At 37.2% G+C, this 24,073-nt stretch overlaps 1 protein-coding gene across 1 annotated transcript in view; it reads right to left on the bottom strand.

Annotated features, from left to right (window-relative positions):
- Positions 1 to 24,073, bottom strand: part of SIPA1L1 (signal induced proliferation associated 1 like 1) — a 321,807-nt gene that overhangs the window by 231,903 nt on the left and 65,831 nt on the right. Inside the window, exon 3 of the mRNA XM_025042110.1 lies at positions 17,794 to 17,853. The gene's annotated coding sequence lies outside the window, so the exon portion shown is untranslated. The remainder of the gene's footprint in view (positions 1 to 17,793; positions 17,854 to 24,073) is intronic.

Raw genomic sequence — 24,073 nt, 5'->3', positions numbered from 1 at the left:
GAGCGGTTCTCCACCGGGAGAATATGACACCACTGTACAGAAGTTGTCCCTGCTGACTTCCTTTGTCTCTAAGAGAAGGGGTGTTGTAACTACGGCTACAGATATATATGTATATAACATTTAATTTTTGAGTTCGATTTGATCTTAAAAGTGTAAATTCTACATAAATTATTTTGGCTAACCTGCTTAACATAACAAGATTATAACCATCAAGAGAAATAGTTTGATCGTAACAGTGTCAAGAAAAGGCTCTGGCAAGCACATTTGTTGGTTGTCCAAGGGCTCTCTGCATAAATCATGGTGAATATGTTAAACGTCAGCAATATCTTCTGCTGCAATCTGACAAGTGACATTTTTTATCAATGATTAAATCTGACCAGTTTTCAAAACTGATATATTGATTGGCCTAAAAGATTATTACCTTATGAAAAATACTAAAAACAACAGACAGTATCCAGAACACCACTAAGGTCTTAAGTATAATGCTTCAATTACTTTCCTTCACACTAGATACTGGGCTGCAAAATTATAGAATGGAATTATAAAAGGCTAAATATTTTCAGAGACAGAATGAGACTGAAATTTCTTAATAGTATAAAAATAAATTTTTAGGAATTTTTGAACTCAAGAGCTATAAGCACAAAATTTACCACCCCACCTACTACAGTAAACGGGCTCCCACATTAACGGTATCCAGAAGCTTCCTAAGGATAGTCCAATAATCACCTCAGTGTGCAACATGCCACATTACGATGCTACATTATATTGAAGAGAACGGAAGGCTCTATTAGAAAAAAATCAAATCTTCAAATAATCACCTTTGCCTCATATTTTACTATCACTCTATCAGAAAAACAAATCACATTTAATATTAATATGCATTTAACTTTTTAAAATTTTTCTTTATTAAATGTTAACAAAATAACATTTTTTCAAAATTAATTAGGAGAATTATAAAAATAAATTCTATGTTCCTAGATGCAAAATAAATCTCATTATTGTTCCACGCTTGTCAAACCATCTCACACTTCCATCTATACTCTGGGCTTTGAGTCAAGTAAGTGAAATCTTAGCCAGAAAGGAGATATCTTAATGTAGGGTAGTGATTCTTTCTAAAGAGAATGGAAGAAAGTGCCGATACTACATGTTCTATATTTTTTTACTTAGCCTACAAGATTTCATATTTTTAGTTACTTCTATTCTATTTGGTTATTTTATTTAAAAAGAATTTTAAAGCGTTATTAGCATTTTGAAGCAACATATCAAAAAAAGCATGTAAAAATCTTTATCACGAAACAAAACCTATAGAACCAGGAGAAAAGAGTCTTAAGTAAAAACCAGTTTTTCCATCAAGTGCAATAGCTTCTCCATAGGAACAATCACCCAAGATTCATCCAAAATTCATTCAACAAGCAATTTATCCAGGACTATACTCTACAGACTATATCCTTCTGTGCCACCGCTTCCAGGTTCAATGAAAAACCATGACTGCTTCACAATCAGTCCTAACTAGTTTTGAATAAATTTTCTTTTTACATTGATATTGATGAGAAAATTTTTATTAAGTATAAAAATATAATCCTCTCTGAAGAGCAGTATGATGGCTATTATTTTTATAAATAATCTAGATGTCTAAAGATTCAACCAGACCCTTTGGGAACTTCGAGATGATAATACAAAGACAGCAGCCCCATGAGGTCTGGGACTAGGGAAGCCAGCCCAGAGAAGGCCATACAGAGGTCCCATCTACATGCTTTGGCCGGCCTTATGCCCCATGGGAAAGAATTCCTATGCAAGACTTTGGATTGAAGCAAGCCCATAAATAACCTCCATCTGTGGCAGATTTAGTGGCTATGTATGTAAAATAAGTCACAGAAATACCACTATTCAAACAGATTTATGAGAATACCATGTTTCCAGTCCTCTCATGGTCACTTTCTTCAAGCTGACAAAAATCTGAAAATTTATATAATCAGAATTATAATCTATATAACAACTAGGTTTCACGATCTTTCCTAGATAGTAAACCTTACATTTTTTTCCTACTGAATCTTAACTTTCCTTAGCCCTACCTTTTAAAGAATTTAGGAACAATTCCAATTTCAGAGATAAAGGTAGATAAAATTCAAATTCAGTACGAAAAAGAAATCATATGAGCCATCTTTACCTGCCCAAAAGCATCAAAGGCTTCTCAATACTACCTAGTAAAAAGGGTCCAATTCTTCAATTTGTTTCCCTCTACACCCCTTCACAGAAGCCATCACTCCAGGCAAACCGAACTATTCTCTTACATAAACATATTCTTCACTTTACTTTTTTCTATTCCTTTTGTCATATATTCCGCCTGCATTAAGTGCCTACTGATACCTCTCTATAATTCTAAATTACATCCACCCTACTACACCTAATTTAAGGGCTGCTTCTTTGAGTTTTTGTTAGTGCCCCCTGCTGAATGTCTTTTTTTTTAAGAGTGTGCACTTTAGAAACAAACATCATTCAAGTCTCGACTCTGCCACATACCAGTTAGGCCTTGAACAAGGTACCTGCCTTACTAACCTCAATTGGAACTAGGGGCCAAAATAACTACCCTGCAAGGTTTACGGAGTTCTGAGCAACATTTGCCATCATGGGTTCAAATCTCAGTGCTAACAACTGTAGACAGTCTGACCTTGGACTGACCTTGGAGAAGGCACTGAAACACCATGAGCCTCTCAGCTTTCTCATTGGTCAACAGGGACGAGCTGCATCTATTTCACAGTAGAATAACAAATGTAACCGATCAATGCAAAACTCTGACTCCCATGCCTTGGCCCCTACGCCCCCATATCCCATCCTCAGAATTAGCAGCCTTTCCTGTCTTGGAGCTCCCACCACTCTACGCTCTATGCTCCCCTCTGTCAAGGTATGACCTGTCTCCTCCATCGGACGCTCCCCCTCTGATGGAACGTTTATAGCCCCAGCCTAGACTCCCTCCCTTGGCAGTCTGTAGGCCCTCAGATGAATAAATAAACTAGAAAAAAAGTATTCTCAGGTTTGAAGTGTTACAGAGATAGTTCTAGGCACTCAAATGCTATCTCCTCTAAGACGGCTTCTGTAGTTGCCCCAAGGAAGATCACTTAAATGTGGAGCTACCACCACACTTCAGCAATTCATCTCTGATACATCTACCACACCCTTCTCTGTACTTTGTTGTTATCATCTTTCCTCCCTGATCAGAAGCTCGAGGAGGTCAAAGACTATGTGTAATGGCCTTTCCTTCCAGTCCCTCCTCCCAACACAGAACAGGAATTAAACTAATTAAAAGGGAATGTTAAAGCTTCTAGAAAGAAACTGTCCAAATCACGAGGTAATTCAACATCGCATGGTTGCTCTACCAAGTGACTGATCACCTCTAAGACCCCAAAGTCAAGGTTTGAATAGATCTAGACAGCTGTCTTACATCTAAGGAAGGAACTCAACAGAATTTCTCAAAATCAAAAGGAAAAGTTTGCCGCCCTGAATAAGGTTTTCATTAGTGGTAAAAGAATCAAACAACAGAAAACAGTGAACTAAAACCAAAAATATCAGGGGAAATACTTTCTGTCTTGTCAAAATTTATGATGTCCACGATGCTTTAATATTCTCTCCTCAAGCCAAATACTTTTCTTAGAAAAATAAATCAATGCTTTGCATTCCATATTCATGAGTAGTTATAAAAATAAACTAGCATATACTATGGCAGAGCTTTTTGAGTTATTGATTAATCATATTAATGAAAGTTGACTTATAAAATATATATTTGAACTTGCTATTTTCCAATGGATATCACTTCATTAAAACATCTGTTTTCTATCTCCAACATTTCAGAATCAGCAAACCTATAACAAAAACTGAATGCTGCTCCCCCCCCACCCCCACCCCATGAGAGGGGCAGTGGCAGTGAAGAAGAGGGAAAGGTTGCGATTCTGGAATTAAATGTTGACTTTTCCCTCTCCTTGTCTGTAGCACATTCCTTGACAGTGTGAAAAGAACCAGAAGCTTGAATTTAATTCTGAGTTCCCCAAAGCCTGAAGAATCAACAGCTAAAACAGAAATTCACCAGGCAAGCTAATGATCCTCTGTGTCACCCTCTTCTCTGAAGTCGGCCTGAGAGAGGGCCACTGCACTCCTCCCGGGGACACCAGAGATGAGCTGCTGGAAATGCTCTCGCCAAACTAAAATCGAGTCAGCTAATCAAGTCCAAGAACAGTCAGCAGGAGCCAGAGGGGTGAAAAACCTTGCTCTCCCAGAGTTTCTGGCTCAGTCCCAAGAACTTCCCTTCTCCCACTGCCAGCAGCACCCATCAATCCCCATAGTAACCAGCCCACGGATTCCCAACTGGTCCAAAAGGGAGGCACACATACTGCAGAGAAGCACATGAGAACATGACCCAAACTCAGGCACCAATCCAATAGCTGCTTAGTGGTTTAAACATTCCAATTCTACCTCCCTGCTTCCCCTAATTCCCAGGTTACCAGATTGTTCTCTCTTCCTCACTCCAAGCTAATGCTGAGACAATGAAGGATACTTGTTTCTAGGCCTCTGCATAAAACAATTTTCTGTTTTCTGATGCAATCTGAATTCAAGTCTTTGTGGTATGAAAGCAATCACGTCCCCTCCACCCCACCACCACCACCACCACCACAGTGCACAAAAATATTGGCCAAATGAAGGAACCGCCTGGATAGAAATAAAGATTTCAAAGATATGGGAGTAGATTTGAGATCCAGGATAGAGATGAAGAGCCTGTACTCCCCAAAGGAATGAGGAGCAGATGAAAGGGTGCTGCAGTGGGTGGAGTTGATCTATCTTTGTGAAGAACAGGATTCATTATGCTGACAGAGCACGAGTGAGAACAGGAGGGGGAGGACCACAGGAGACCCAGAGTATTTCCGTCCCCAACACACTCAAGGACACTGCAATCAGGCACAGTGGCTCATGAAAGGGATTTTCAGCAGGGAAAGGGAGAATGATTGGAATTGGGGGAAGATGTGGGTGATGACTTAAGAAGTTTGAAAGGGAAAAAAATACTTAGCTGATTCTAACATGTTTATCTAAAGGGTTACAATGTTGAAGTTTTTGTTGTTGTTGTTTTTTAACTAAAAGATAAGGTGGGAATCGAATTAAAAGTGCTCAGCATTATAGAACTGGGCTATGACTTGCCATTGCCCACAGAGCTCATTGGTAAGATGCACGTTTTCCTTAGGGTAGATGCTGAAGTAACGCAACTGTAGGGTTATGGCGTACGCATGCATATGTGTTAAATTTTAATAGGTATTCCTAAATCACTTCACAGTGAGGGTCTCACAGCAGTTTGGATGAGTTCTTTAAACCTTTACCTGCTGTATGCATGGCACTGTGACAATTACAGAATATAAAGTCATAAAATAAAGATCCTAAAGCATGACTCAGCATCGCCAAAAGTGTAAGGAAAATGGAAGGAGATATAAAACAGTAAAGTTTATTGTGAGAAGTAAGATTATGCGTAACTGCCCTTTATATTATCAGTATAATTTTTTAAATAATTTTTTAAAAGCAAAAGAAATATCTGAACTATACAAAACAGATTCCTGGAATATCAATGCTTTCAAAAAATCTAAATTAATATGTAAATTTATCACAATCTCATTAAGATTAACAGGATATTATTTTGGAAATTCAGAATCTAAGTCTAAAGTTCATAAGGAAAAATAAACGAGCAAGAATAATTACAGTAATCATGGGAAAAAAATAGTAATAAAGGAGAGTAGCCTTAATACTTACCGGATAGTAAAATGTTACACAATAATTTAAAAGTTAGTTTATGATTAGAAATTGGTTCATGAATAGACCGTCAAATCAAAGAAAAAAATAAAAATTCTAAAAATACTTCGGAGTCATAGAGATGAAAGATAAATTGTGCTATTTAAGATCAGTGCAGAAAAGATAAATTACTGGATAAATGGTATAGGCAAAACTATGTAGCCACACGGAAAAAAAGAATAGAACACCAACTCACACCAAAAAAATAAATAATAACAATTTAAAAATTTAAACATTAAAAATAAGAAACCTCAAAAGTATTAAAAGAAAGCAAGAGACATTTTTTTATACACTTGGAGAGCATAAGACCATTCCAAGTAAAATATAAAATCCAAAACCCATAAAGCAAAAGACTAATAAATTTGATTAGACAAAAATAATAAATTTATAAATGGCAAAAATTACCATCAATGACAAAATATAAACCCAATGGAAAAATAAGCAACTCCTATCACAAAGTGCTAACTTCCTTTTTTATTTAAAGAGCTTACCTCAATAGATAAATGGGCAAAGGATCACAAGAATCAATTCACAGAAAGAAAAACTTTTTAAACACACAACGGTATGTTCAACCTCATTCATGACCAGAGAAATGCACAGGAAAACAGCAATGATATTCCCTTTTTTGGCTATGAAAATGGCAAGGATCAAAAGGTTAATCACACACTACCGGAAGAGGGAGGAGAAAGGCATACACTGCCGATGGGAGTGTAATGTGTACGATGTCTATGGAGGGCAGTTTAGTAATACTTAATCAAACATATAAAGAAGCATATTCTTTAACCCAGAAATTCCTCTATGTAAACCTTCATGGCTGCAAGTTCAAGGACAGCCCCAGTGGCTGTTAATAATATCAAAAGATCCAAAACAACTTAAAGTCCATCATCAAGAAACTGCATGATAAAGTACAACCAAAAGCTAGAATAAAACACAATGAAAGCATAGCACCGTCTGCTACCATTTGTACAAAAATAAATTTAAAAAGCATACATACATAATGCAATTTGACATTTCTGGACTGGATCCTGGAAAAGTAAAGAACAATAGCAGAAAGCCTAATGAAATATGAATAAAATCTATGCAATTTAGTTTCACTATATAACGTTTTGGATTTTACTCTAGGAGCATGTATTAGCTATTTAAAACACAAAATTTAATTAAAAAAAAAAAACTAATTACTTTGCGATTGAACTTACACCATTCTATGGTATCTATATTCCTCTATATATTGCTAATGAGAATCATCAAGAGTACGTGTATTGCTTCAACACTTCTAACACTTCCATTATTGTACCTAAATACACATCTGCCTCAACTACTAGATTTTAGGTCCTTAAGAGTAGGGGCCATGTCAACTCATTTCTGTACTCAAAGGATCTGGAGATCACTGTCCACATGGTAAGACTTTTTAACAAATGAGAACTGAAATCATATTCTGGCCAGTGATCAGATTTTTGATTAGGAAGAAATTTTGTATTGCAAATATCTAAACAATTCTTCTCGAGTTTCCCCAATCCTTAGCTCACAATGACATGTAAGAAAAAAGCAAGAGGCCAAGAAGGGTGAAGTCATGCTCACTGAGGATTTGGGAAAATAGAGAGAAGCATTTTAAATAAACTACCCTCCAACTGAACTTTCTAAACATTTTGCTCTGTGCTAAGAGCTGCAGGGAATATAAAGATAAATAAAATCCAGTCCTTACAGCAGAAGTTAGGCAAAATTAACTTAAAGTCAATACTTGAAAAGGTGAAAATGTGAAACTGCCTAAAATTTTCAAAATATTTTCACAAAGGCTATTAACATGCTTTTCAAAGAAAAATTACTTATTTGGCAATATAAAAAAAGTGATAAAACTCCAATTTAGACAAAGTTTTGGTTGTCTACGATGTCTTCTCAGGAAAAAAAACTGTGGCAGCGTACTAAAGAATGTCCCAAGAAAAAAATTCTAGCCTCAAACCCCATCAATACCTAATTTTCTAAATATTCAAAATAAAAAAGATAAATAACTTAGGAAATACTCTGAGGTCCCTGAATGAGTACTCCAAAAAGTACCAATAGTTCTGTGCCCCCTCCACAAACCCAGAGCTCTGTTCTTTAGCGTCAACACCATCAAGTAATATAATCTTGGGCAAATCTTTTGATCTCTGTGAATATCTGTTTTTCATCTATAAAATGAACAGATGACAGCTAAGGCCCCTTCCAGGTCACACCCCAAATACAAACTAAGACCTTGAAGTTATTTCATACAAACGCATCAATGCATGCTTTTGTCTGTGTGTACTGGGAAAGGAGCTACCTGTAGTACTTCCTCCCTAGTCCCAGAGTGGCCTAACACAAAAAACAAAATAATATCTGATTATAAACAGATGCCATATGTAAACAGTTTTCTATTCAAATCTGTTGAAATTACATTAAAAATGTGTATGTTGTACAGTGAAACATTCATTCAGTTGTGCATTCATTCATATTTAGAATTATAAAGCTTCTAACTTAGTTTTTAAATGATCTTTTATGGACTAGTTAGTTCACAAATAACTTCTGTAAGTTATCTGCAAGAGTGTATGCTGCTACTTGGTATTTTTAGTTTGTTTACCATTTTTCATAGCATGGAAAAAAAGATGTGATCACTAGGGGAAAGTTACAGGCAATGCTCATCCATGTGCAATGCAAAGATACAGAAACTATCAGTGGGTAGTTGTTCTAATTTATTTAACATAATCCTTAGCTCTGACCTACTGGCTTGAAAGGTGATTATGTAAAAACAAAAAAAAAAAAAAAGAACAAAGGCCTGTAAGAGGGAATATGCTAAAACCATGCTACAGTATATATTGAGAGTTTAATTATCTGTCAGTTGAAGTTGTCTTTCGAAACACAGAAATGACATTACACTACTAACAAACATGGTTTTCTTCTAAAGAAGTTCTTTTCCCCTAAATAACCAGTATTTTATGGTATGAGTCCCTTATAAATACCAAAGGGGAAAGAAAAGAGTTCTCCAAGATACATATAAAAAAGTTCACATTTCCACAGTGAAAGAAATACTTGAGTAGATGAGGATATGAAATAATATCCACCTGTAGGATTAGCCAGAAAGGCCTTCCTGAGGAAATGAACGTGTTTCAAAGGAGGATAAGGTAACTGACAGGTGGTGAGAAAAAAAGGGAAATTCCAGGCAAGGAAAAAGCTATGCGTAAATCTGCCTCTGTGGTTTCTCAAGAAGTAGAGTCACGAAGTGATCTGATGTGCGGCAAAGATTATTTTAGTCGTTAGGACAAACTGAAGGAGGATTAACTATATGTTACTTCACACTCCTAACCACAGTTTTCTCATCTGTTACAAAAGGTTGGACTCGATGACTTCTCTGGTCCAGTGCAGCTAAGAGCTTGCTTGCTTCCTACCAGGCACCGCACTGGCACCTAACGCTTTGGCGACCCTGCAAGGCATGTGGCTTATTCGCCCCATTAGACAGATGAAAAGAGCAAGGCTCGGAGTCCTCCAGTTAGAGTTTTAGAAATTAAAAGGAATATGCATGATAACTATTGTAGAGAAAGAAGTAGCATATGAAGACTGACAGCTTCGAAAATCAGAGCTCCTGAGTATAATCAATCAAAAACAATTTTTACATTCTCCCCTTAAGAGCGCAAAAGACTATGGAGCTGTATCAGTCTTCCTCATCATGCCAAACAACCATTCAAAAGAAAGGAAAAGGGTAGATACCATCTTTACTTTGAAGAATGTCCTTTAAGGGGAACACAAGGAGGCCTGTGCCTACTCCTGCCCCAATAGTGACTCTCATTTAATTCTGTATTCCCTCTGCCTGTGGTGTTCATGAGGTGGGTGTTATGCTGAATACACAACACATTCCTTAGCCATTAGAACAGAGATTAGCAGTTAACTGAAGAGGCTTTCCAAACCTCAGAAGCACTTAAGACAACCCTCACACCCAGTTTAATCTCCAATGCACAAATTCTCAAATGAGGTATTATTTTTATACAAAAGCTCAGTGGCCATTATCATAATTTACTTGTAACTATTTAATTGCAGAATTCTCTTATGAATAAATTCACATCCGGTAGCAAAAGATAATCCAAAAAATAAAACCAGTCTTCAAAAAAACTTCAAAACTAAACATTAATGAGGTCTACTTATTTATAAACAAATGAGTTCTTCAGATTTAGCTCCTGCTCCATCTTATTTCTTTAGACAAACATGTGGAATTAAAAGAACCCATCCTCTCAAACTAATCAAAAACAGACTCACAAATATAGTGGACAATTTGGTGACGGACAGCGGGGAGGGGGTTTGAGGGGCTGGGAGAATGGGGTGAAGGGTTAAAGAAATACAAATTAGTAGTTGGTAGTTGGTCATGGGGATGGGGAGTAGGGCATATGGAATATAGTTAGCATTAATATGATGGCTAGGTGGAGGGCCAGGGGAGGGAGGAAGCAATTGAGGGGATCGTTTTATGAACTAACCAATGTACAGTATACTTGAAACTAATTTAAATAAATAAACTTCTTTAAAAAAAGGAACCCATCCTCTGCTGATGGGGTCCTGGTAAAACAATTTGGGAGTATCTATTACAATATCCCATGACCTGACAACTGCCTAGAGAAACGTATGACCACGTGCACAGAGTCAAGGCCAAGGCTATTCTTTGCAACTTTATTTGTAATCTGGACCTATCAGAAACCCAGGAGTTCAGCAATAGGAAAATGGTGGGAAAACTATAGTATATTCCCATGACTAGTCTACATAACACTAAGCAGCAGTTAAAAAGGAGGAACTAGACAGACAAATCTCCAACGCATGTAACTGAATGAAAAAAAAGAGTTACTGATATTCAATATGAACCAACTAGGTTAAGTTTTAAAAGACAAAAATACAATATTTTTATGTCATAAATAGCAAATCAACAAAGTGTTTGCCTCTGGAGAGCTTGCAGGTGAACCAGGAAGAGGGAGGTGGGGAGTAAACCTTATAGACTCATTTATTACTTCTATTAAAAAATTTTTTAAAATATCTCGCAAGGATTTTACAGGGTTATTAAGTGACTTAGAATTAAAGAATAATGTGATATAAAGATAATACCTCTGCAACTGCTAAATTAAAATCTAATTAAATGCAAGAAGACAAATTATAAGAAGTAACCATAACATCACAAATGAAGCTGGGGTTTTACTTAATGAAGAACAGAAGACTTTCAACTTAAATGGCCACATGAAGCTTCAGCTGGTATAATTAATTATTATTGGTGTGAGCCTGCACACACATATTCTTTTTCCCAGGCTAGAAACTCTACAGTAACTGAATGAGGACCTAATACAGAAATGTTAAAATTATGTTAACATAGTCACGGTCCCTTTTAATCCTTAAGAATCCTTCCCCAATAGTAGCCTACGTTTATGTGAGAATGCAAGCATAACTCTTCTTCTCCCTCCTTAATTCCCCCACCACCACCACTACTCCCACTCCTGACCTATGGATGTTGTCATTTCCCCTTAAGAACTGGATCTCTGAAGGCGGGCGTCTCCTCCCACACCCACATGCTCGCAGCGTGCACCTGGGGCCTGGCAGCCGCAGCACACCCAGGGGGCCTGGCGCACCCGGGGGGCCCAGCGTACCTGGGGTATGGTCCATGGTTCCACCTGGGGCACAAACCCAGGACTTTCTGCGTGTAAAGCAGACGTGCTAACCACTACACTATGGAGCCACCACCACGAACATAACTTTTTAATAAAGGTCAGCTTATGGTAATGATAATAAGGGTCCCATTCATATAGTGGACACTCCAGAAAAATCAGGGCCTGGTTGGGAACCATTTACCCCCTCTATTTCCAACCCTGTCAAGGAAACATCAGCCAAGCTGTCTTTTACATAACCATCTATCTACATTCCTCAGGAAAAAAAATGAACTTTCAATTCAGGGAACTGCATCCTCAACATTCTACCCATCCATAACAGATGCTGGTGTGAAAAAGGAGGGAGGAAGTGAAAGAAGGAGAAAGGGATGGAGGGAGGAAAGGGTGGAGGGAAGGAGAGAAAGAGAAAGAAAGAGAGGAAAGGAGGGAGATGAGGGAGGGAGGAGAAAAGGAAATTTGTTGTTGTAATAGATATCATCAATGTAAGGTTTGCTTCAGATACAATCAAATGCATCTTTCTCCTTTTTAGTTAATGCCAGAAGATTTAACAGGAAATAAAACTAACTGTAGAAGAATAAATGTCCTCATTGTATCATTAAGCATAAAAAGTAACTTATAAACAGCAAATACAGTATGATCCCAGTTTTGCTTTTAAAATATATACATGGTTACACAGAACAACAAAAATGAAAGAAAACTATTAAAATGTTAGCAGTCCTAAAGAATATATGACCCAGTTTCTTCTAAAATAAATTATATAAAAAAGAAGAGGGAAGGGAAAATGATACAGATTAAGAAAGATTTAAAAGAGATGAATGCTGTGTGTTAACACTTGGTTCCTGATTCCAACAAACTAACTGTGAAAGAACAATTTAGAGATAATGAAGGAAACTAAACATGGACCAAATGACTAATTAGTAAATAATACTTTAAAATAATCATCAACTTAAATTAAGATTAATAATATTGTGACAAATTTTTCAGATCATTATTTGTTCAAAATGCTTAAGTATTTACAGGTTAAATGGTATAATGGTATGATACCTCTGGGCTGTGCTTTAAAACTTAAGATAGACATCAGGAAGACGATAGACGGAACAAAAATGACAAAATGTCTATAATTGCTGAAGCTAGGTGATGTATTCTCTATACTTCTGTGTACATTTGAAAAATCTCATAAATAAAAAAGTAAAAATGCTAGCAGGGACGGTTACCTCTAGGTGGAGGAGACTGAGTCATCTGGTGGAAGCTGGGTGATTTTTTTACATTGACCTTGTGCCTTTTAGACATATCAAGATTTTATACAACAAATGCAAATTATTATGGTTACTTAGAGAAACCATGTTCCTCTTTTAGTAACGTATTGATTGATCTTTCAATGCCCATTTCCAACGATGCCACCTCCATGGATTTAATTCTCCCTTTATAGATGCCTCAATGCATTTTATTTCCACTAAAGGCCTTATTATATTGGGTCATTTATTATAATTTTTAATGATGTCTTATCTCCTGTTCTAGAAAAACAGCTCGATTACAAGGGGCATTTCTTTTTTGTATTTCTATCCTAGTCAATACTAAGCAAAAAAGCTCTCTCTGTATAATAGGTGTCAAATAGTTATTTACTTAATTGAATTAACTTTTCCACTAATAAATCCAGGGAGGAAATAAGTGGCAACAGAAGTAGAATATCTTACTTCTTGTAACTATAAAAGCTTTAAGGCTAGAACATTTCCAGAGGCCCCTGTACAAAGACCAATACCCATCGAATGCTACCTAGTCGATTTCTCAAACCATTTATTTTCCAATTGACTGGGGAAAAAAAACACATCAGTCAGTAGCAGAAAAGGGTCATTTACTGAATTAAGTTATAGACTTAAAAAAAAAAAAAAAAGACTCCCTGAAAAGAAAATCAAAGTCCATTAGATCTTCAGCGACCATTCATTATTTAGCCTACTGAAGACTCATCCAGAGTACCCATCAGTCCATTTTTATCAAGAAAACCATTATAGGGCAAACACAGAGCTACCCATGTTCTGAGACAAACAATGGTTCGGGAAATAGCCCCTGCTCCGAAGAGGCTGATGCCACGTGGAAGGGCTGCAGGCCCACATCTCTCGTGTTTTCCTTATCATCGACTCAGTGGAGACCTTGGCACATTTTGTGCAGATGTGGGCAGTAGCTTTCTTCAAACCTATTCCTCTCTACATTCTCTTGCTTAAAATTCATTTCCAAAAAAACACAATGAAATCTCCTCCCTGGGGCACCAAGACCTCCAAAACATGGCATATTGGACTTGCCTACACATGAGACTTCACCTACAATATGGCCTTAATTTTGCATGCGTGATTTTGATGAAAGCCACTCAAATACCAGTGAAGATATGTATAACTTCCTTTTACATGTAAAATATGTTTTGGTATTGACAAACATTAAAATAAAGTCCAGGTTTTAAAATAAAACCCCCACCACGATGTTCCCCAAGCCCTTTGAGAAATGTTAGTGTATCATGAACTGGCAGATGCAGGCTACACCCAAGTTTCATCTCTAGTCGCCCCCTGTGATCTGCTCCCAAAATCCAGGTCCTCAAAAATATCACACACCCAACTTATCAAGGCAGGTAGGAGCAGGAGGGGATGAGGCAGAGCTCTGCACAATTCTCACCGTGACCTTCACCCACATTTGCACACACAGTTCACGTTCTTGCTTCTCTATTTTCTGATTCCTTATTTTAGGCTTTTGTTCAAATCACTCCTATTTGCAAATTTTAATTAGACAGTCAAGAAATTGGGTCACATGGTATCATTACAAAGAATCATCTGTACACATCCTGGGCCCCAAAAATGACCAGATATGTACTAAGAAATAAGGTACTCCTCTAAGAACTTAATTCAATTTCTATTACCATGCATTCTGTTCAGCACCAGACTGAGTTTAAATGAGGCAACTCTGTTTAAAGTGGACATCTGTACTCTTCTGTTCTGAAGAACATAAAGGCAAGAAGTCGGTGAGAATAAGTTGTTCTCATTGAAGAGAAAAAGGGTATGACAGCATTAGTAAATATGAAGGGGTGATAACACAGTGCTACAGGCTGGTAAAAATGTTTGCTAGGCCGAAGGATTGCATATAATTTTCTTTTTTAAGAACAAAAAAGGCTTTGAATAATAAATAAGCGTAACGAAATAATTCTGAGGTGACCTCGAGGCATGCCAAACTCAATTCCAATTGGTCATGGACAAAGATAAAAGGAAAACTCTGCAGTCATCCCTTTTGCTGCAAATTTTTAATACATTCATATTATAGTTAACATGCAGTTCATAAAATTTCATCTGGCATTTATCTTAAAAAGTTGTCTCTATTTTGTACCCTCGGTGCCACCATGAAACTTCAACTTAGGTTGTCCCAAAGAATCTAATAAAGTCTACTCAAGGTGAACATTTGAGTTATTTTCTTTTTAGAGTTAATATATTCAAAATCCTATTATTAGTTAATCTACTGTATTCGTCACTAGACTACGTTTAAAGAGAAAACTGTATTAGATGTGAACAGCTGTTCTGTTTTAATTTAAGGAAGAAATAATTTGTCAGAATAATGAGGAAAAAAGAGAGTGTGTCCCATCAGTGGACATGAGGGTCAGATCACAGTTCCACAGGCTGGATGGCCAGGGAGGAAAAGCTTTCCAGGCTTCTGTTTTTTAACTGACCTCTGAATCTGCCACAGTCATTCTATGTCCAGGCCACCGGAAGGCATTATGATTATTAGGATTCTTGCTAACACTACATATAACACAAATCTAGGAGATATACGAACATGCATTTTCTTCTTTTCTTTTTTCACTTACTGAATGGTTCAAACTTCCCAGAAAACACCAAAAAGTATATATTTACTTTTGTTTATTATATCAGCAAACCATTAGTCTAAGTAAATGTGACTCGTGTTATTCTTTTTATTTTCAAGAAAAGAATAAATTTTTTTAAGAAAAAAATTCTTAAAATTTCCTCAATGACTCTCCCATTAAAATAAGCAGCCTGGGATGCAATAACCAAACTGAAATAAGAGAAAATTTTAAAAATATCTCATCTACCTATGAGTACATAATTGTCTATATAAAAAAGAGAAAATCCAAAGCAAAAATTCTTGAGAAAATCATTCTCATTTTTTAATGAATAAAGCACATAAGTTAGTCAGAGATCATTATCCATTAACATCACTCTATGTTTCTTGCTAGATGTTTACAAAGAATAAAGCAATTTAAAAATTTTTTGAAAGGAGTAAAAAGTGTGCTTTCCTTAATTCAATTTTATATTCTAGAACAATGTTACTCAAAAAATAAAAAAATAAAAAGGTGTTAAGTGTGATTTAATAAGATACATATAGAACTACATAGAAAGTATAAGGTTTTGTGCTTTTTTTTTTTTTTTTTTTGTCTTTTTGCTTTCTTTTGGAGGGAGAGAATTGTTCTGGGTATCTTCTAAGAAGAGAAAGAGCACTTAGGAAAGAAGTACGTATTTAGAATGCCAAGGGAAGAGTCATGCCACCAGCAGGTCTGGAAAACTGTTCAATCGTGGCCCGCTTGTCTGTTGCCTGATAGGGCTGGGCAAGTAGGAATGCCTAAAAGAATCTCCCACCCGATCTAACAGATCTACAGTACTAGCATCACCAGATATTACCACCATTTAAAAGAAGTGATTTAAGTGCCCAGGGGTTCAGGTTATTAAACTAAGCAACTCAAAAGACAAGGTAATGCCGCTACAACATAAAAGCTAAACAAGCATGGCCTTGTAATAATCCTAAAACGTGAGAGGCCTCTGCTAAAAACTGTCACATTGAAGTATATCAACCAGGAGCTAATATTTAAGCGTCTAAAATACTATAAGATACACAGAAACTGTACTGAAGGCGCCCATTTCTATAGTATACAGGTTCTCAGGAGGAAAAAAAAAAGTCAATCCTGAAAATAACTTGGAAGTTTGAGGTGAAAACCAGAGGGTGCTCAACAGCATGCACTGATTTTTTTCTTTCCTGAACTACCTGAGCTATGGCCACCTTCATGGAGCATGCCTGCAGGCTGCTTGCTCACCACTAAGGAATTCCTGATGGTTCCAAAGATATTACACTCTCAAATACAGTTTTTCAGCTGTGTTGCTAATAAAAAATGTGGGCTTTTCAAGTAGCTAAAAATTATAGAGATCCAAAATTCTTTCTTAGATTCCACCTCTATTAAAAGAAGAATGATGCTGGATATGCTCAAATGAATGCTACCAGTGAAGTGTCCTAATGTACTTTAAAAACATTTTCAGAGATAATCATTCTCTAATTCTCTTACTGAAATTCAAGGAAGATCAGAAATAGCGAGGCTTTGAAAGCCCTGCTCCAATTACCCAGTGGGCTTCAGAAAGAAGCCTTAAACTCTACACAAAAGTTTGCAGGGGTGAGATGCTCAGATAACCTTGAGTGTCCTTGATAGGATGCAGCTACTCCAGAAGAGCTGACTCTTTAGGCAACTGGCTTCTGCTTCTGATAAAGCAGCAGATAAGAAAAATCCCAAGGTCTTTGTTTCAGCATCTGGCTGATATGAAAGTTAAATACAAAGTAACAAATGAAATGAAACCTACACAACCCCAAACCACTTGTTTTATCCGAATTTAAGAGTTTAGCATATTACAGCATTTTCAGTCTATAGGAAAGTCTCCACTTCCAAGAAACAGCTATTTTTCTCAATAAGAATATCTTTTGACAACTGATTAAAATGTCTGAGACATGTCCACTAAAACATCAGGATAGGCCTAGAGTGAGACTGGGTGGGTGTCTCCCCAGCAGTAACCGAGGGCAATCACTCCAAGATCAGTGGTAAATGGCAGTCAAACAGTAGATCATCCAACCACCTCTATTTTGCAGGATAAACATGGCATTCCAAGTTATACACTAATGCATCAGGGTTAACAAGATTCTTATTTAGAACATGAGTTGAGGTATAAACTCCCATCAAATTTTAAGAAACACATGTAAGTTTTTTTGAAACGTTATTTAATATGGAACAGAAACATAAGTATGTAACAAAAACCTTCATATTATTAAGTAGCCAGAAAAATACCTGAACTATTTTATCTATAAAGATGACTACTAAAAACCACACGGGAGTTCCCCGCTTCTCCGTTTCCACTTATGCCTCTCAGCAGTAAAACAACAAATGAGGAAGAACCAATGGGGAAAACTACAGAGTCTACGTTTGCTAAATCAAAATATTGCTATAAGTAGCACATCTTCTAAGAATGAACACTTGAGTGACATTCTCTTCCCCCAACACAACTTTGTGACTAATCCAGCAACTCACCTTTTGCCACTTCAGTTAGTAAATCTTCCTTGAGTCCAACTTGAGGTATTCTCTCAAAGCCTAGATTAAAAGAAGTATGAACTTTAATATAATAAGGTTATCTTCAAATTTTTAAAAACATACAACTGTATCTCACAGTAATAAGGGGGAAAAATCACTGTTACAAATCAAGTCACAATTGTGATATATTTTACCTCTAAAACCCTCTTTAATTTATAATCTGTGTGCATTTCAACATGCATTTAAGCCGACTAATAGCCACTACCACTTAAAACAACAAATTCTTAAACCTGACTATTCAGTCTCTAGACAGAAAGCTGATCCAGGTCCTCACCCCCATATAATCTAATCAAGAAGTCTGGGAAGAAACCCAGGATTCTGGCTAAAGCCCACCCCACCCCCCAACAAGGTGATTTTAATGTAGTCGGCCCATCACCTGCCTATGGGAACCACTGTTCCAAACCAGTATACCTCAGGGGATATCTTTCAATGTCTGGAGATATTTTTGATTGTCAGTTGGGAAAAAGGTATGCATTTAATGGGCAGAAGCCAGAAATGCTGCTAGCCATTGTACAATGATCAGCACAGCCCCCAACTACAAAGAATTATCTGGCTCAAAATGTCAGAGTGGTAAGGTTGAGAAATCCTGTTCGAAAGCAACCAACCATGCTGATGATTTAGAAATTCTACAGTTCTCATACTGGTCACTTCAGATAGGCTGTAAATTCCCACTACAATTATACACATTTCCTGTGACTGCTAAGCTTATTATTAGTTAAAAGAATGCACCGACATGCCCAATATTGATAATTTACAGGACATGTAGGGGGTGGAAATGGTGTACATGGTAGAGGCTTTGTTCATCCCTCTTGCAACCAAATCAAAGTTGTGACAGAAACACGGAACAAAGAGCAAGCAAAGTCACCTGGAATCTAGATGAACAGAAGCACTACAACTAGAAAGAGAAATAATTAATCAATCTGCAATGGTAGAAGGTAGGAGGCGCCGTGTCTGCGAGCAGACTTTTGTAGTGAGAGACCTGCTCACTCCGAGCACCAGAACCCAGTGGGCTGCGCAAGAGGCACGAGGCAACTTATTGGGGGGACACTGAGTTGTGAGAGTGAGGACCGGAAGCGAGGCTCTCTCCTGAGCAGAAGTGCCAGTGGTACCCATTGTTCTTTTGTTGAGCCCTCCCCCTCCCAGTGTGCAGGCGCAGTGTCACCAGAGCTGAGATGTCATCAAACTGGGTAAGAGGTTGCTCCGCCCAGCGGGTTCCCTGAAACTCCTCCTCCCCCAACTCACAGCCCTACCCAAGCCACATCCAGGTGTGTCCCTGGTGAGTCCTGTGCTCCTTGCTGAGCAGCGCCAAGACTCAGACTAGTGGCAGCTGGCCACGGTTTCTGGCGTCGCCTCTTGAGACAACTATGAGCACAGCACCTGTGCATTGCTTACTGAATCTTAACAGGTGGCCCTGGAGGGGCGCAGGCTGGAGCTAAACTTGGCCTGAAGCTGAACCCCTCTCAGGACTGTGCCACTGGACACCTACTACACAAAGCCACACTAACAAGACTAGGCAAATTAGTAGCTTTACTTAGTACATAGAAACAGACACAGAAAGGCAGCCAAAATGGGAAGACAAAGAATCAGAAACCCTATGAGAGAAACAGAACAGAGATCCAGGAATAATGGAGTCAAGCAATCTAACATATGCAGAGTTCAAAACACTGGTTATAAAGATGCTCAATGAACTTATGGGAAGTGTGAATGAATTCAGTGAGAACTTTAACAAAGAGATAAAAAACGTGAAAATGGAAGTGGAAATTATAAACTTATAAAATGAAATTATCAACCAGTCAGAAAGGAAGAACACATTATCTGAGATGAAGAGTATATTAGAGGGAATAAATAGAGTGGATAAAGAAAAGGATCAAACCACCAATATAAAGGATGGAGAAGCCAAGGACATTCAATCAGAACAGCAAGAAAAAAGAAGCCAAGACTATAATAATAATTTAAGGAGCCAATGGGACACAATTAAATGTAAAAATATCTATGTCTTAGGGGTACCTGAAGGAAAACAAGAAACTGAAGAACTATTTGAAGAAATAATGATGGAAAACTTCCCTAACCTGGTGAAGGAAATAGACATACAATGCAAGGAAGCTCAGAAAGTCCCAAAAAAAGATGAACTCAAAGAAGCCCACGTCAAGACACATCATAATTAAAATGTTAAATGTTAAACACAAAGAGAGAATCTTAAAAGCAACAAGAGAAAAACAGTTAGTTACCTAAAAGGGAGCACCCACTAGACTGGCAACTGATTTCTCAAAAGAAACTATGCACGACAGAAAGGCTTGGCACAAACTATTCAACATGATGAAAACCCAGGATCTACAACTAAGAATGCTTGATTCAGCAAAGCTATCATTTAGAGTTGAAGGACAGATAAAGAGCTTCTAGACAAAAATAAGCTAAAGGAATTTATCAACACCAAGCCAGTATTACAGGAAATGTTGAAGGGACTTCTTTAAGAGGAAAAAACATGTTTCAAAAACAGGAATATAGAATGGTAATAACTACATTCCTATCAACAAGTACCTCAAATGGAAAAGAATTAAGTGCTCCAATTAAAAGATAGAGTGGCTGAATGGATAAGAAAACAAGACCCCTACATATACTGCCTACAAGAGACTCACTTTGGATTAAAAGACACACACAGACTAAAAGGAAGGGGATGGAAGAAGGTATTGCCTTGATGGACCTAGAGGGTATTACGCTGAATGAAATAAGTCATATAAAAGACAAATATCGCATGATTTCAAGTACATGTGGAATTTAAAGAACAAAATAAACAACAAAAGAACAACAAAAACAGAAATAAACTCATAGATACAGAGAATATTTTGAGGGCTACTAGATGGGAGGGGAATTGGGGAGACTATGAAAAAGGGCAAAGTGATTAAGAAGTACTAATGGATAGTTACAAAATATTCATGGAGATATAAAGTGTAGCAGAAGAAAAATAGTTAATAATGTAATAAATATGTAAGGGGGAAGAGGGGTACTATATTTAGTGGGGTGATCACTTTGTGGGTTATATAGATCTCTAATCACTATGTTGTACAACTAAAACTAATATATTATTGTATGCCAACTATAATTGAAAAATACTCATTGAATTGTACAGTGTAAATACAAGCAACTAATTATCTATTATATTTCAATAAAGCCAGAAAAAAATAATTTACAGTACATGTACCTATTCTAAAAATATTAAATCAGACTATACATGTCCATAAGAGCTTCGAAGAAACTGATTTTTTAATTTTTGCTGAGGTGAAACACTATTTCAAACTACATTAACTCCCAAACATATAAGACACGAAAGCTAAGACGAGCCAGAAGAACCAGAACTTCAGTCTCACGGACACTCCCAATTCCTTGTGAGCACAAGAGGGGAAGTTCCTCTTCCCAGCCTGTCGCCTTAGAGATTGGGACTCCCATCTTTTATTCAGCCAAATAAAAAGGTACTTCAAAACTTACTTGAACTGCATTCAAAGTGAGATTTTAGAGGCCTACTATGTCCCCTCATTATGATCTTACGTAACGCATTATGGTCTTACGTGGCACGTGGTGATCTTACGTAACACAGCGGAACGGAGCTTGAGAAGACCTTGCGACAGGTCTTTTCTTCTCTACCATAACCAAATGGGATAAACGTCAGAAGAAAACTTTGGGGAAAAGAAACCTATGAAGAATTTTCTGATAATAAAACTTGTGGATTTTACATGATTAGCCTACAGGTTGCACCCATGGAATGGGTTAAGGAACTTGTAATACTCAAAATACATACTTTGCTTTGTTAATCATAATTAATGAGCTATAACTAGCTAATTACATATATTAGACATACCTGAGAGCTGATTTGCACTAGTAATCCATGTAGGTACACGAACAGACAAGCCAATTCTAAACTCAAATAAAAAGATATCATTGCTGAACACGCTTAGAAAGATTTCATCGGAATCACGTCATTCAAACTGGACAACTTTTCTATGACATGGCATATGGGATTATATTCTAATTATAGACTGATTTCTTCCTTTCAGTCCTCTGCACTATAAAGGAAGTACCCAAGTAATCAAACTTAAGCACAAGCACCCCAAGAGGCAAGCGCCTGGGTAGGTGGTGGACAGTGAGTAGACTGGTACTCATATTCCAAAGCACTAGGGGACTGGCAGTCCAGGAAGAACATGTGGCAGAGACGGGGCTCCAATATGGAGCTCCCTACCCAGTCTCCAGGCCCTTTGTACTTGCCACGTCATTAGGAAGCTTTACTGAATGACATGCTTTTCCAAAAGTAGGGCTAATGTACACTCTAGATTCAAGATGCCTATTTGATCACATCACACTTCCACCACAGAAAGAAGACAACTGATGAAGGCGGCCTCAGACAAAAGCTGGAAAAATAATCAATGACTTCTTAATACCCATCAATGGCTAAGAGAACAAAACAAAGTAATTTTTGCTTTACGAAGCAAAGTAATGGTGGAGCCTTCAGGCCTTCCTTTCTTTCTACAAAAAGAGGCCCAAAAATTACTAAGAAACTTCAGAAATATTAGTGCACAATATGAAATCCAACCCCTACCTCCATTTTTCTAGATTTAAATTGATCTTTAAATAAAAACTCACCATAAAACTTCAAAACATAAACACTTCATTTTTCCTCTCTCAGCAGTAAAATATATTCTGTTCCAAAAAAGAAAAGTTGCTCAATTTCCTGTCGAAAGCAATCCGGAGAAGGCCACCTACACTGTATAAGCAGCGAGAAAAAAAAATAACAAAATGCTGAAGAGAAGCCTGTACGTGTGGGTGTAAATAAGTGCAATGTAACTGCCACTCTGGGTTTTTAAAAGCTTTTTTCCCTTGATTCTTCTGATAAATATGAAAATTAGTGTAACTGCTAAAGAGAAGTTTGTCCTTCAACCCATCTAAGGAAAACAAACCCTATGATGGACTTCAGTTCCACCAAAGGAGGAAAGGTATGGGGTCGGGGTGAGGGGCAATTCAAGGCCTTTAACCCATGATTTTCTATACTGAGGGGAAAAGACAGATTTTATCAAATGCGCAACTTACATGGAATGTTCTCAGAGAGAGAAGGCTTCTCTGACAACTTAATCTTCTCCCCATAGCTACCCTACCCATTATCCTAAATCACATAAATTTTTTAGAGTAGGACCAGCTTGGCTCCAATATGCTAATTCTAAACCTTTAGGGGCTAATCATTCACAAAAGCAGGCATGGTTCGACTAGATTATGGATTAGGATAGCATCACATCACAAATTCCCCTTAGCCTGCTTATACTTTCTGCAAACTCTAAATTCTACGAGCCCAATAGTTTTTACTAAAACTCTACTGAAACTTGCTCAGTACTGATGTAGATGCAGTATGGTGAAAAATGAGGGCAAGAAAGCCTAACAGCTCATGAGCGAACTGAGGAGAAAAGACCAGCATAACAAGTAAGTTAAAATTAAATGCAATATTATCACTGAATTGCAACACAGTAAAGCGCCGTATTTTTGTAAACTATACTTTCTTATTAAAAGCAGCAGTTTGTCACAAAGGCAGAACAGGGAATGAATGTATTAATGAGGTGATGGTAAATATTTAAAACCAGCAGACCAAAAGCCAAATCAAGATATAACAGGAAGTCACACTGATAAGGCAGGTGCCAAGACAAGACAGCACCCCTTAAATCTTACAAATGATTTGTTTGATAAGCAAAGGACTCTGAGCTACTAAATCAACTAACAGAAGGGAGGTTGTTGTTTTGCTTTGCCTAATAATCTCAGACCAACTTATAAAAAAAGTTGCCAAACTAGCACAAATAACATTATTTCTCTGAACCATTTGAAGAGAAAGTAGCCAACATCATGGACCATCCACCACCCTTACAGAGTTTAGTGAGTAGTTTCTATACACTGTCTTAAAAAACTACAATAATTATGACCATCCAGATCCAGAAATTAACACTGAGATAGCACCATCATCTAATCCACAGATCTTTTCCTATTATCCCAATAATGTTCATTTTACTAAAAAGATCCACTACATGATCTCGAACTGCACTTATCTCAGTCTATTTCAATCTAAAATTCCTTAGACTTTCTTTGACTTTCATGACTTTGACCATTTTGAAGATTTCACGCCAGTTTTATAGGATGTTCCTTAATTAGGGTTTGTCTGATACTTCCTTATAACTAGATTCATTACGAATTT

Source organism: Pteropus alecto, unplaced genomic scaffold (assembly GCF_000325575.1).
Source record: "Pteropus alecto unplaced genomic scaffold, ASM32557v1 scaffold8, whole genome shotgun sequence".
NCBI lineage: Eukaryota > Metazoa > Chordata > Mammalia > Chiroptera > Pteropodidae > Pteropus > Pteropus alecto.
The sequence above is the reverse complement of the archived record's forward strand: the minus strand, read 5'-3'. Positions and strand labels throughout refer to the sequence as shown.